Below are 11,198 nucleotides of genomic sequence, written 5' to 3'. Positions count from 1 at the left end.
TTTGTATTTTGCAATTGTATAGTGGGTTTTTTAATAGTAAATTTCTTTAAAAATTTTTTAAAAGTTTATTATTGAGACAGAGAAAGGGGAGACAGAATCTGAAGCAGGCTTCAGGCTCTGAGCTGTCAGCTCAGAGCCCAACATGAAGCTCGAACCCACGAACCATGAGATCATGACCTGAGCTGATGTCAGCCATTCGGCCCCTTAACTGACTGAGTCACCCAGGCACCCCTTTAATGGTGAATTTCATAGGATTTTCTTTACAGATTATTATTTCATTTGTGAACAAAGAAAGTTTAATTTTTTCTTTCCAGTATGGATGCATGTTGTTCATGTTTTTTCTTGCCTTATTGTATTGTCTAGACTCTCCAATACAATGGTTAATAGAAATGGTGAGAAAAAATATCTAGCTCCTGATTTAGGAGGAACCATTCACTCTGTCATTATTATTTTTTTAATATTTTATTTATTTTTAATACAGAGAGAGACAGAGCATGAGAGGGGGAGGGGCAGAGAGAGAGGGAGACACAGAACCGGAAGCAGGCTCCAGGCTCCGAGCTAGCTGTCAGCACAGAGCCTGACACGGAGCTCGAACCCACGAACGTGAGATCTGACCTGAGCCAAAGCCGGAGGCTTAACCGACTGAGCCACCCAGGCGCCCCTCACTCTGTCATTATTAAGTGTGCTATTAGCTCTAAGCATTGGGAAAATGCTCCTTGTGAGGTTGAGGGAGTTCTTGTTCTAGTCTGCTGAGTTTTATCAGAATAGATATATTTTGTTAAGTTCTACTTCTGCATCTATTAGGACAACCATACTGTTTTTTAATCTCTTAATATTATAAATTACATTGATTTATTTTTAGATGTTAAACCAGCCCTGCATCTTTACAGCGAACCCCATGTAATCATGATGTATTATCTTTTTTATATATTGTTGGGTTTGATTGACCAACCTCTTGTTAACATTTTTTCAGTAATGTTCACAAGGGATATTAATCTGTTTTCTTGTAATGTCCTTGTCTTGTTTTGGTATCAGAGTCTCTTGGAATGAGTTAGGAAGGATTTTCTCTTTTTCAACTTTCTGGAAGAGGTTGGGTAGAAATGGTATTCTTTCTTTCATAAATGTTGGGTAGAATTCATTAGAAAAGCCATTCGGAAGGCCTTGAATGCCAGACTCCAGAGCTTGGCCTTTGCTCTGAAACCTTCACAGACTCCATGGTAAAAAGACGCTGTGCACAAAGTGTGTTTGGGGAAGACAGATGTCAGCTGTGCGCAGGAGATAGGTTGGGAGTGAGGGCCTGGCTGTAAGTACTAGGAACAGCATTATATTATTACTTCCCAAATTCTGCACAATCAAGCTTGGCTCCATCTTTCACAGGCTGGAGGAAATTCTCCACACAGAAAGGAAAGGGGACTCCATTAGAAGAAAAGTGAAAATAGGCTGGAAGATGCTTTTTCCTCACGGAGAGGCGATGCAGGGGCTGCGGCCATCGTCACTTAAAAATGACCCTTGGTAGCCAGGGTTTCTAGTTCAGGGACATAAGTCCAGCCCAGCTGGGTACTTGCTTTCTGGGCTGACAAGACCACGGTCAGATGGCAGCATTGTTAAGTGACCACATTTTTTTTTTTTAAAGGAAAGCGATTATTTTAGATTTCCCTTACAGGTTGAACGAGTCACCAGTCTTAAGGACTTGGCCACTTTCCGCCAACACTGGACGTTGGTCATTTCAAACACGCCCAGCCTCCTGTCCTGGGCATGGTAGCCTCCATATCCCCCTGCTGCCCTGTTGGTGAGTCGTAAAGAACAAAACTGCCATTGGATCTTCGAGGGCAGCAGCCCCACTCAGGGAGTTCTCTCACATTGCATCAGCTCTGGGGGTGGGCGAGGCTAGGCAAAGAGCTTAGTAACTGTAACTGCAAAACTAACAACATGGATGGATTGAAGACTGAAACGATCATATTTTAAGCTCTTTTCAGCTCGGGAGCCAACATCTTTTCCCAAATAGAAGTCATTTGTGAATAGCTTTAAGCATTTTTCTGCCCTGCAACTCAAACAATGCCTACTTAGTAGAAAAGCCGGCAAGCCTTTCTCATATAATGTGCCTTGGGGAGGGAGGCGCACTTGACATCGGTGGAAAATTCAGGGGGTTAAGGAATGGATTTCAGCTGGCATCTGTGAATGGCTTAGCATTGTTGATACGGGCGGTGTTACTTTACACAGAACATCCTGCATGGTGATTTTCGTGTAATCCAAACGTCCGTGATGTCAAACTTCCGTAAAATCTCTTTCTGGGAAGCGAACCTGCAAAATATGCACAAGGTAAATGTCTTTTCTTCCAAACAGCCCTGAGAAAGAGAGAAAAAAAAAAAACCCTCACGTTTGGGTAGTACACATCTGTTACCCCATCTGGTCCTTAGAACGTATCGATGTGGAAGTGACTAAGTCATATTTTTTCCTTGACTTATTTTACAGCGGGGCAGTGGAGGCTTGGAGAGGAAGAGGATTTCCCAGGATTATAAAGAAGTAAGTGGCAAGGCAAAGATTAGAACTGAAATCTCTGAAGTCTGGTTTCTACGCTTTTACCTTTATGGCAAGCTGCCTCTCCTGAATGAAAATACGGATATGGTGATTAAGGGCTTACCAGTTGGCAGAACTCAAAATACACACACCTGGTATGTACTAACACAGGCCAGGCCGGTATTACTCCCCTGGATTGGAATGTTTTCTAAAGAAAGTTCTGAATGTTACCTTTCCGTAGAGAGAGAACCGTTGTGTTTGCTGGTCAGTAACTTTTTATTTCTGTCCATTTAAGACACTGTATTGATGATACTTTAGAGAACTTACGGATAGAATCTTAGCGAAAAAGGAGATAATCATAGAAAATGTAAGTTTACTTAAATGTACAAGTTAGGAATCCCTGACTAGGGGTGAGGGCATTTTTAAAATCCATACATAGGCACTAGGAGGTACATGTCTCCCTGAAATGAAAAATAAATATTTGTGAGTATGTACGTTTCTGGGTGTATTTTTTGGTTCTGGTAGACATTTTTTTAAGTTGATTGATTTATTTTGAGAGTGAGGACAAGTCAGGGAGGGGCAGAGAGAGAAGGAGACAGAATCTCGAGCAGGCCCAGCATGGTCAGCACGGAGCCTGATGTGGGGCTCGAACTCACAAACCGTGAGGTCATGACCTGAGCCGAAATCAAGAGTCAGATGCCCAACTGACTGAGCCTCCCCTGTGCCCCTGTTCTGTCAGACTTCTAAAGAAGAGTCTGTTTCTTGAAGAACCATGACTGTGATGGACACAGACACAGTTCCTTTTTCCTCCCGCCAATGCAGTCCCCAAGGATTTTTCCGTCTCTTGAGCTTCGTGAGAGCTTGTGGTCCTGAGAGCACATTGATCTGGTGCCCATTAAACATGGCTTTCTTTGCCTTGTTACTTAACTGTACGTGTAAGGAAGAGGGACGGCTTTTCCGTTCTGGTGTGTGTTTCACAGGACCCAGACCCTGCTGTGTATGAAGCAGATGTTCACAGATGCAGGGGATGCCTGGGTGGCTCAGTTGGTTAAGCATCCGACTCTTGATTTCAGTTCAGGGCATGATCTCATTGTCCATGAGTTCGAGCCCTGGTTGGGGCTCTGCACTGATAGCGTGGAGCCTGCTTGAGATTCTTTTCCTCCGTCTTTCTCTGCCCCTCCTCTGCTCACACTTGCCCCCCCCCAAAAAAACAGACTTACAAACCACAGATATAGGAATGCCACCTTTCAGCAGTCTGATCTCTAAGTCACATTTATCATCGACTCATTTTGCAGATGAAGAAATGAAGGCACAGAGATGGAAGAGAACTTACGAGGACTCTAAGGCAGGTAAGTGGCAAAATGAAGATCGGAGCTCGGATATTTTAAATTCCTGTCCTGGAGCACGTGGAGGCTTGTGGGATCAAGAATTTTTGTAGCCATGACGTATAAGGTACTTAGTTGGCAGATCAATTCTGAGGACAAAAGTGAAGTAACGGGCATGATTTTCAAGTATCAGGATAAGTTTTGAATAGTGTCAGCAATATGTAATAACCTGGGTGAGTGTCACCTCCTTTAATGTAATTCGCTTGGCTGCTTGTCTGTTTGGTTCAAAGACGGTGCCTTTGGCTCTACGTGTGTCCTGTAAGGTTTTCTTGTTGGGCCTGGCATGGAGGGTCTCCACGTTAAGTTACTGTGTTCCCCGATGGAACACTCAGTGATTTTTTCTGTTGCAAAATACTAAGTCTAGCCTCAAGGATGGGAGGTTCGCTGTAATGGTCTGTGTGCCAGAGAGCTTTGTGCCCTGTGAACGTAAATTCACAAAAGGACCTCCAACGTGTGTGGGGTATGGGATGTCATTCAGATAGATACAATGATTTCTTAGGAGAACTTCTTTCAAGAGACCATGCGTGGTTGAAGGGGTAAACTCTGGTGTGCTTGCTAACGAAATACTGCTTGCATTCGTGAGATCCATGTAGCTTAACAAATAGTAGGGGGACACTTAAAAAGTGCCTAACTTTGTGCTAAACATGGTATGGGAGGGGCCACAGAGCTTACCAATGCTCCATTCTTGTATTTCATTCATTCAGGCTACACACGTAAAAAGAGGCGATCTCAATATAATGGTGTGCATGTTACTATAGAGTGCTGGATAGGCAAGAGACCTATGGCTCAAATTGGGGCATCAGGGAAGCCTTCCTGGAGGAGGTGACACCTGAGCAAAATCTTGGAAGAAGACTAAGAGCCAAGCAAGAAAGATGAGAAGACACTGAGAGCAGAGAGAACAGCCTTGTGTATGACCCTGTGTGTGAGTTGGGGGGAGGGGCGCTGTTTGAGCGGGGAGGGCAGGCAGTTGAGCATTAGAGCATGGAGTCGGGGCGGAAGGATGCAGGACACGGGAGAACCGAGTAATAGGGATCAGGTCACGGTGGTCTTGAGTCTGAGGACCTTGACTTTTCCATAGGCAAACAAAGTCATGTAAGCTAGAGTGACACCATCGTATTTGCACTTGGGAAAGATGATCGTATAGTTGGAAATCCTGCAAGTCCTACAGGCCGTTGCTATAATAAATTCTGTACACTGACTAGCAAAATGCTGGGTGCATAGCATCCAAAAAGCCGCCTGGTCTCACCTTATAAAGTTAATAATTTATGACATTATGGGATCACTCTGCCCCTAAGCGCCACGTAGTAGGGGCTGTGACTTCCATTCTCCGTCCTGTGGAAAGTCTTAGAGAGTTCTGGGAGCTTTGGGTCTGAGCTCCGACAGCTACTAAGTTTGTTTGAGTTACTGAACTGTTCTGGAATTCTCTTCCTTGTTCTGCCAGGTCAGCCCAGACAGAGGCCTGGGCTCCTTTCTAGGGCTTTCATCACAAGCTAGTCACACCAGCAGTTACGGTTCCATAAACTTGACCAAAGGGCTGGAGACGTGAGAGTGTTGGGTTGGGGGCACAGACAATATGACAGGTCCTCAGTTTTATGTGACGTGTTCCTGTCGCCCGCCAGCTTGAGTCCCAACGCCCACTTGTACCACCTCACCCCTTCCCCATCCCTGGTCCAAGCCCTGTCTCCGTGGGGTGCAGCCATTCAGCCATCTCTAGCCCACCCCCCACACTCAGCCCGGGACTCGCTTGGTGAATCCAAGGTTTTCCTCCTCTCTTCGCGATATAGACATTTCCCTTCCCAGGGAGGTGAATGCTGCCAGCCCTCTGCCAGGACAAAGGGAGTCACAGTCAGTCTGGGTTGGAAGTAACCTTTTCCCAGCCCAGTGTCCCTGGATTTCTGAGAGAATGCACTGGTGTGCCACTTTGGGCAAATTGGCACTATTAGGCCCATTGAAATCTTATCTGCCTCCCCGTGGAGACAGTTCTCGAAGGCCTGGAACACAGTGCCTGCTGCCAGGGAGGGAGAAGCGAGCAGAGCAGCACGTAGCCTTGGTGCTCAGCCCCTTCCTCGCAGGAGGTTCCCACACCTTGAGATGCAGAAGCTTGGTTTTCTTTGGGGGGAAGCAGGGTCTGAGGGGGCTGGTTTTCCAGTACCAGAACTGTGGGTTCATATTCGGCTTCTCTTCTGTGACATGCATGGGCGCCTTCAGAGCCTGACCTCACTTCTTAATACATGAAGCAAAAATGGGGTTCGAGGATACTTTTGATTTTCCAAAACCATGGTCTTTGTTTTTTACACTCAAGGCTCACGGGCTGTTGCTGAATTTCTAGCCTTCTTATGAGAGCAAACCTCACTCTGTGGGTGACTTAGGGTGCCAGCTGGTGGGCGGGGGTCTCCGTGCTGGGTCATGTCAGGCAGGCGTTTTCTGCTTCCCCAACCGGGGCCCATTACCAACTGTATCAGACACGTATGTACCAGCCTCTGCGACCTTGGGGTCTCTTAACCCAGGGCCCCGAGGTTTCCTAGGAAAAGTGGTTTGGAGAATTCTCCAGCGCCTCTAAGGACAAGGCAGGTGATATGGCGAATGTACAGTGGTTGAAAAGACGGAAAGTGCTCCATCCTGTCTAAAGCCAGTACATGGTGCCAACTATGGAAAACATCCCTCTAGAAGATGTCACTTCAGAGCTTGCACAGAACCCGGTGCCCAGATGACTCTGCCAAGATGTGACCCTAGGAGGACCCTACCTTGAAAGTAGGGAAGACCTCCCTCCGAACGGGTGAAACCCTTGTGCTTGTGTGAACCGGGAATTATGCTCTGGGTTCTTCTTTTCTTCTCCATTCAGGCTTCTTTTGTTAACGAGAAACACCACTTGCTTCCTAGTGTCCATACAGCCTTGTTGAGTTTTCCCACCGATGCGGGATGGTGCCTGACGTCCCCGCCCGCTCTGGGGGCAGCCGGACGGGTACCCTGCAGACAGCACAGCGGAGCTAGGCATAAGCTCGGTTCTCTTGAATGAGGGGAGCACCTCTCCTGACACATGGGCCACTGCGGGAGAAAGCTTGTGCATGGCCTGCCCTGACACGACAGGCCAGATGTGGAGCAGAGCTTGCCCGTATCCCCACCAGCCCAGCCCAAGCCATGGCCGTCTGCCTACCTTCTGTAGTCCGCTCATTTGTCTCCCTGTTTTTGCCATTATGGCCCTGCAGTCTACTGTCAGCAAAGCAGTCAGCACGACCCCTTGAAGATGGGAAGTCACTCTGATGCCCCCGAACCCTCTAAAGACGTCCCATCATGTAAAATCCTAACTCCCGGGGTGCCTGAGCCTGGCGCTCAGTTGGTTAAGTGTCACTCTTGGTTTTGGCTCCTGTCATGATCCCAGGGTTGTGAGATGGAGCCGTGTAAGAACTCCACACTCAGTGGGCATGCTTGGGATTCTCTTTCCCTCCCTTCGCCCTCATCTCTCTCTCTCTCTCTCTCTCTCTCTCTCTCTCTCTCTCTCTCTCTCTGTCTCTCCCCCTCTCCCTCTCTCCCTCTCTCCCTCCCCCTGCCCCCTCCCCTGTTGCTTGCTTTCTCTGTCTCTTTTGACTGCTCTAAAAAAAAGTCTTCTAAAATTTTTTAAAGATTTATTTATTTTTGAGAGAGCACCAGCAGGAGGGGGGCAGAGAGAGGGAGGGAGGGAGACGGAAGAGGGAGACACAACCTAAAACAGGCTCCAGGCTTTGAGCTGTCAGCACAGAGCCCAACATGGGACTCAACCTCATGAACCATGAGATCGTGACCTGAGCTGAAGTCGGATGCTTAACCGACTGAGCCCCGCCCCCCACCCCGCCCCACAAAGGGTTAAACCCCAGTCACCGCCCTTGAAATCTACATGAGGAGGTCTTGGCTCTTCTCTCCTCCCTCTCTGCAGTGGCCCCTTCCAGCTACAGGGCTGCCTTGCTTTGTCATAGGATGATCTCACAGGCTCCTGCCTCCGGCCCTTCCACCTCTGCTGTGCCCTCAGCGGCTCATTGCCACACATCCTGGTCCAGCAGCTCTGCTCAGATCATTTCCTTGGAGGCCTCCTTGACCACTGTATCTAAAACGGCATATTCTGTCATTCTCTGTCCCCTACTGTTTTGTTTTTCTTTGTAGCTCTTATCACTATCTGACATATTAAATGTCTGTTCTGTGCCTGACTCCCAGCTAGAATGAGCACCAGAAGGATGGGGCTTGGGGCATTCACTAGCTCCCCAGAATCTAGAACAAAGCCTGGCACGTGGGAGATGTTGACCGAATGAGTGAAGTGAGGACACAGAACATGTGGAAGAGTGTGTGTGTGTGTGTGTGTGTGTGTGCGCACGCATGCGTGTGCACATGTTCACCTTCTGAATGGTTGGTCCACAAACATCCTTCCTCAGTTTCATGAAAAATCTAAAGATGTTTTGCGTTAACCCCTAACACACCTTCCTACCAGGACATATGAACTCTAAACAGTCTTAGATGGTTTAGTAACCATCCCTGTCGGTCCCGGAAGCCAACTGTTAACTAGTTACCTAAAATCACCCTCCAGCATTTATAAGTCCTCAGGAAGCCACAGTGTGAATCATTTGGGGTCTGCCCCACAGGCAAGTGTGCTTTTGGCTTTTTTTTTTTAAAACTTATTATAATTTTTTTAAATTTATTTTTGAGAGAGAGAGACAGCACGAGCAGGGGAGGGTCAGAGAGAGAGGGAGACACAGAATCCGAAACAGGCTCCAGGCTCTGAGCTAGCCGTCAGCACAGAGCCTGACGCGGGGCCCGAACCCACGAATCGTGAGATCTGACCTGAGCCGAAGCCAGATGCTTAACCGACTGAGCCACCCAGGCGCCCCACTTTTGGCTTTAAAAGCACTCATCTTTAGCAAAGTTCAGGTGTACATGGGTGAATTTAAGAAGACATACACAACTTTGGGTTTAAAAATACGGTCTGTCTTCAGTCAACAGGTTTTTATCTAAAAATGCCTCCAAAGGAGAGACTACAGGATCAGTTAAAAGTTCAGAACCAAAATGTAGCACTCTCCGACATGTCCTAGATGATGGGCCCATCATAATTCCTGAGCAGGATGGATCCCCCAAAGGGCACGCTGACTTGACCTTCTGGAGTGGTACAAAGGTGACCATCACCCTTTCCCACTAATTAAACAGACCTCTCTGTATAATTGAACTTGACCCAGTAACCCGTGCCCTTTAATCAGCAGAGGGTCCCACACACAAGGCTTTCTGCAAACCTTCCTGGTTCAGAGGGATTCTTCTTTATTTCTTGGGGGTAAAAACAGATCACCAAATCTCTCTCCAGGGAGCGCCCTTGCAAGGAGGATTGAATGTGAACGTGCAGACCAAAATCGCATCTCCAAGAGGGCCCAAGTAAAGCATTTTAACTTTGTTCTTTTTCTTTTCTTTTCTTTTTTTTTTTTGAGAGAGAGCACGAGTGAGTGTGTACCTGAGTTGGGGAGGGGCAGAAAGAGGGAGATGAGGGATCTGAAGCAGGCTCTGAGCTGTGAGCACAGAGCCGTATGTGAGGCTTGAACTCATGACCGTAAGATTATGACCTGAGCCAAAATCAAGAGTCGGCTGTTTAACTGACTGAGCCACCCAGGTGCCCTTGACTTATTTTCTTGTTCAAATGAATCCTGGCTTTCTGGCATTCGAGAGGGAAACCTCAGTTATTTGAGGTAAACGTTCTATACCTGTTGCTTCTCTTTCCTATGAGAACCCCACGCTGGCGGGTGTTACCATTTCCATAGGAGGCCAGGGCTTGGATGGTGAGCAGTTTCCCTGCGGGCTCAGCTAATTACGTAGTGGAAGAAACGTCCAAACTCGCTGCATCCTCCTCACTGCACAGCTGGTATTCACTCAACCTTTCACGGATTCAGTGAATCACTGTGTTCATTAAGGTCTTACTCTTGAGCTTTTAAAGATGCTTGGGGGTGTGGGGGGCAATTTCTTTTTCCTTCACTTACTTATTTCTCCCCCCATCACTACTGGTTTTTGATTCCCTGAGTCAATCTCCAGGCTCAGCACACAATAGGATTTCAAAAAGTGGGGGCTACTGCTTGGGAAAATTTCAGATGGAATATCTCTAAGACTCAAAAACATTTAGGTTTATCATACGTGAATTTTGTTTACTTTTTTAAAAAAATGTTTGCTTTTTTTTTTGAGACAGAGAGAGACAGAGCATGAGCGAGGGGGAGGGGCAGGGAGAGAGAGGGAGACACAGAATCGGAAGCAGGCTCCAGGCTCTGAGCTGTCAGCACAGAGCCCAATGCGGGGCTCGAACCCACTAATCGTGAGATCATGACCTGAGCCAAAGTTGGACGCTTAACCGCCTGAGCCACCCAGGCTCCCCTCTTTTACTTTTTTGATTTAAATTTTAGTTAAAACACAGTGCAGTATTGGTTGCAGGAGAATTCAGTGATTTATTGTTTACATACACACCCAGTGCTCATCCCAAGAGTGCCCTCCTTAGTACCCGTCCCCCATCCAGTGCATCCCACACCCGCTTCTCTCCATCAATCCTCAGTTGGTCCTCTCTCTCTTTTTAATGTTAATTTATTTTTGAGAAGCAGGGGGAGAGAGAGGGAGGGAGGGAGACAGAGAACCCCCAGTGGTCTCTGTGCTGACAGCAAAGAGCCTGATGTGGGGCTCAAATTTATGAACCACAAGATCATGGCCTGAACCAAAGTCAGATGCTCAATAAACTGAGCCACCCAGGTGTCCCTGTTCTCTGTCTTTAAGAGTCTCTTGTGGAATTTAAGATACAAAACAGATGAACATACAGGAAGGGGGAAGAAAAGAGGGAAACAAGAGAATCATAGGTGAATTTCAACCAAAGCATTTCTGAGCTGATGGGGGGCGGGGCAAGGTAGCTAAATGATTTTACTTGTCTCCCAAGACCAAGCTTGTCCTGCCACCCCCGGGGGCTTCCTCCCTTGGGCTGGGACACATCTGTTCTGTCACCCACAGGGAGGAGGGGACTGGCCTAACATTCCCTGGCAATAGTAGCTTCAATATTCATTTCTTTGATGGGAGGAGTGGGAAGGGGTGTTGGAGAGGGTGAAGCTTTGGCCACCTCTCCTGAGACGTTGATGGTCTCTGGTGAGGCATTAATGGTACTTCTAAGCATGACAAGGAAGGAGACATTTCCCATCCTTTGAGGACCTTTTCCAGAAAGGGGTGACTGAGCCAGCTTTGGTGATTCAGTTGTAAAAATAGGAGAATGATGTGAGGAAAAGCTAATTTAAAACTTCTGTAGAAAAAAGGAAAGGCTTACGACAA

At 47.2% G+C, this 11,198-nt stretch overlaps 1 long non-coding RNA gene across 1 annotated transcript; it reads left to right on the top strand.

The window, feature by feature from the left end:
• The first annotated feature begins 2,287 nt into the window (after positions 1-2,287).
• Positions 2,288-3,863, top strand: LOC115276480. The gene is made up of 3 exons (XR_003901958.1): positions 2,288-2,319; positions 2,473-2,523; positions 3,813-3,863. It is a non-coding gene; the product is annotated as an uncharacterized LOC115276480 (long non-coding RNA).
• The last annotated feature ends 7,335 nt before the right edge of the window (positions 3,864-11,198 follow it).

The sequence above is a fragment of the Suricata suricatta genome, chromosome 13, assembly GCF_006229205.1.
Source record: "Suricata suricatta isolate VVHF042 chromosome 13, meerkat_22Aug2017_6uvM2_HiC, whole genome shotgun sequence".
NCBI classification, from domain to species: domain Eukaryota; kingdom Metazoa; phylum Chordata; class Mammalia; order Carnivora; family Herpestidae; genus Suricata; species Suricata suricatta.
This window is presented reverse-complemented; position numbering and strand designations above follow the sequence as displayed.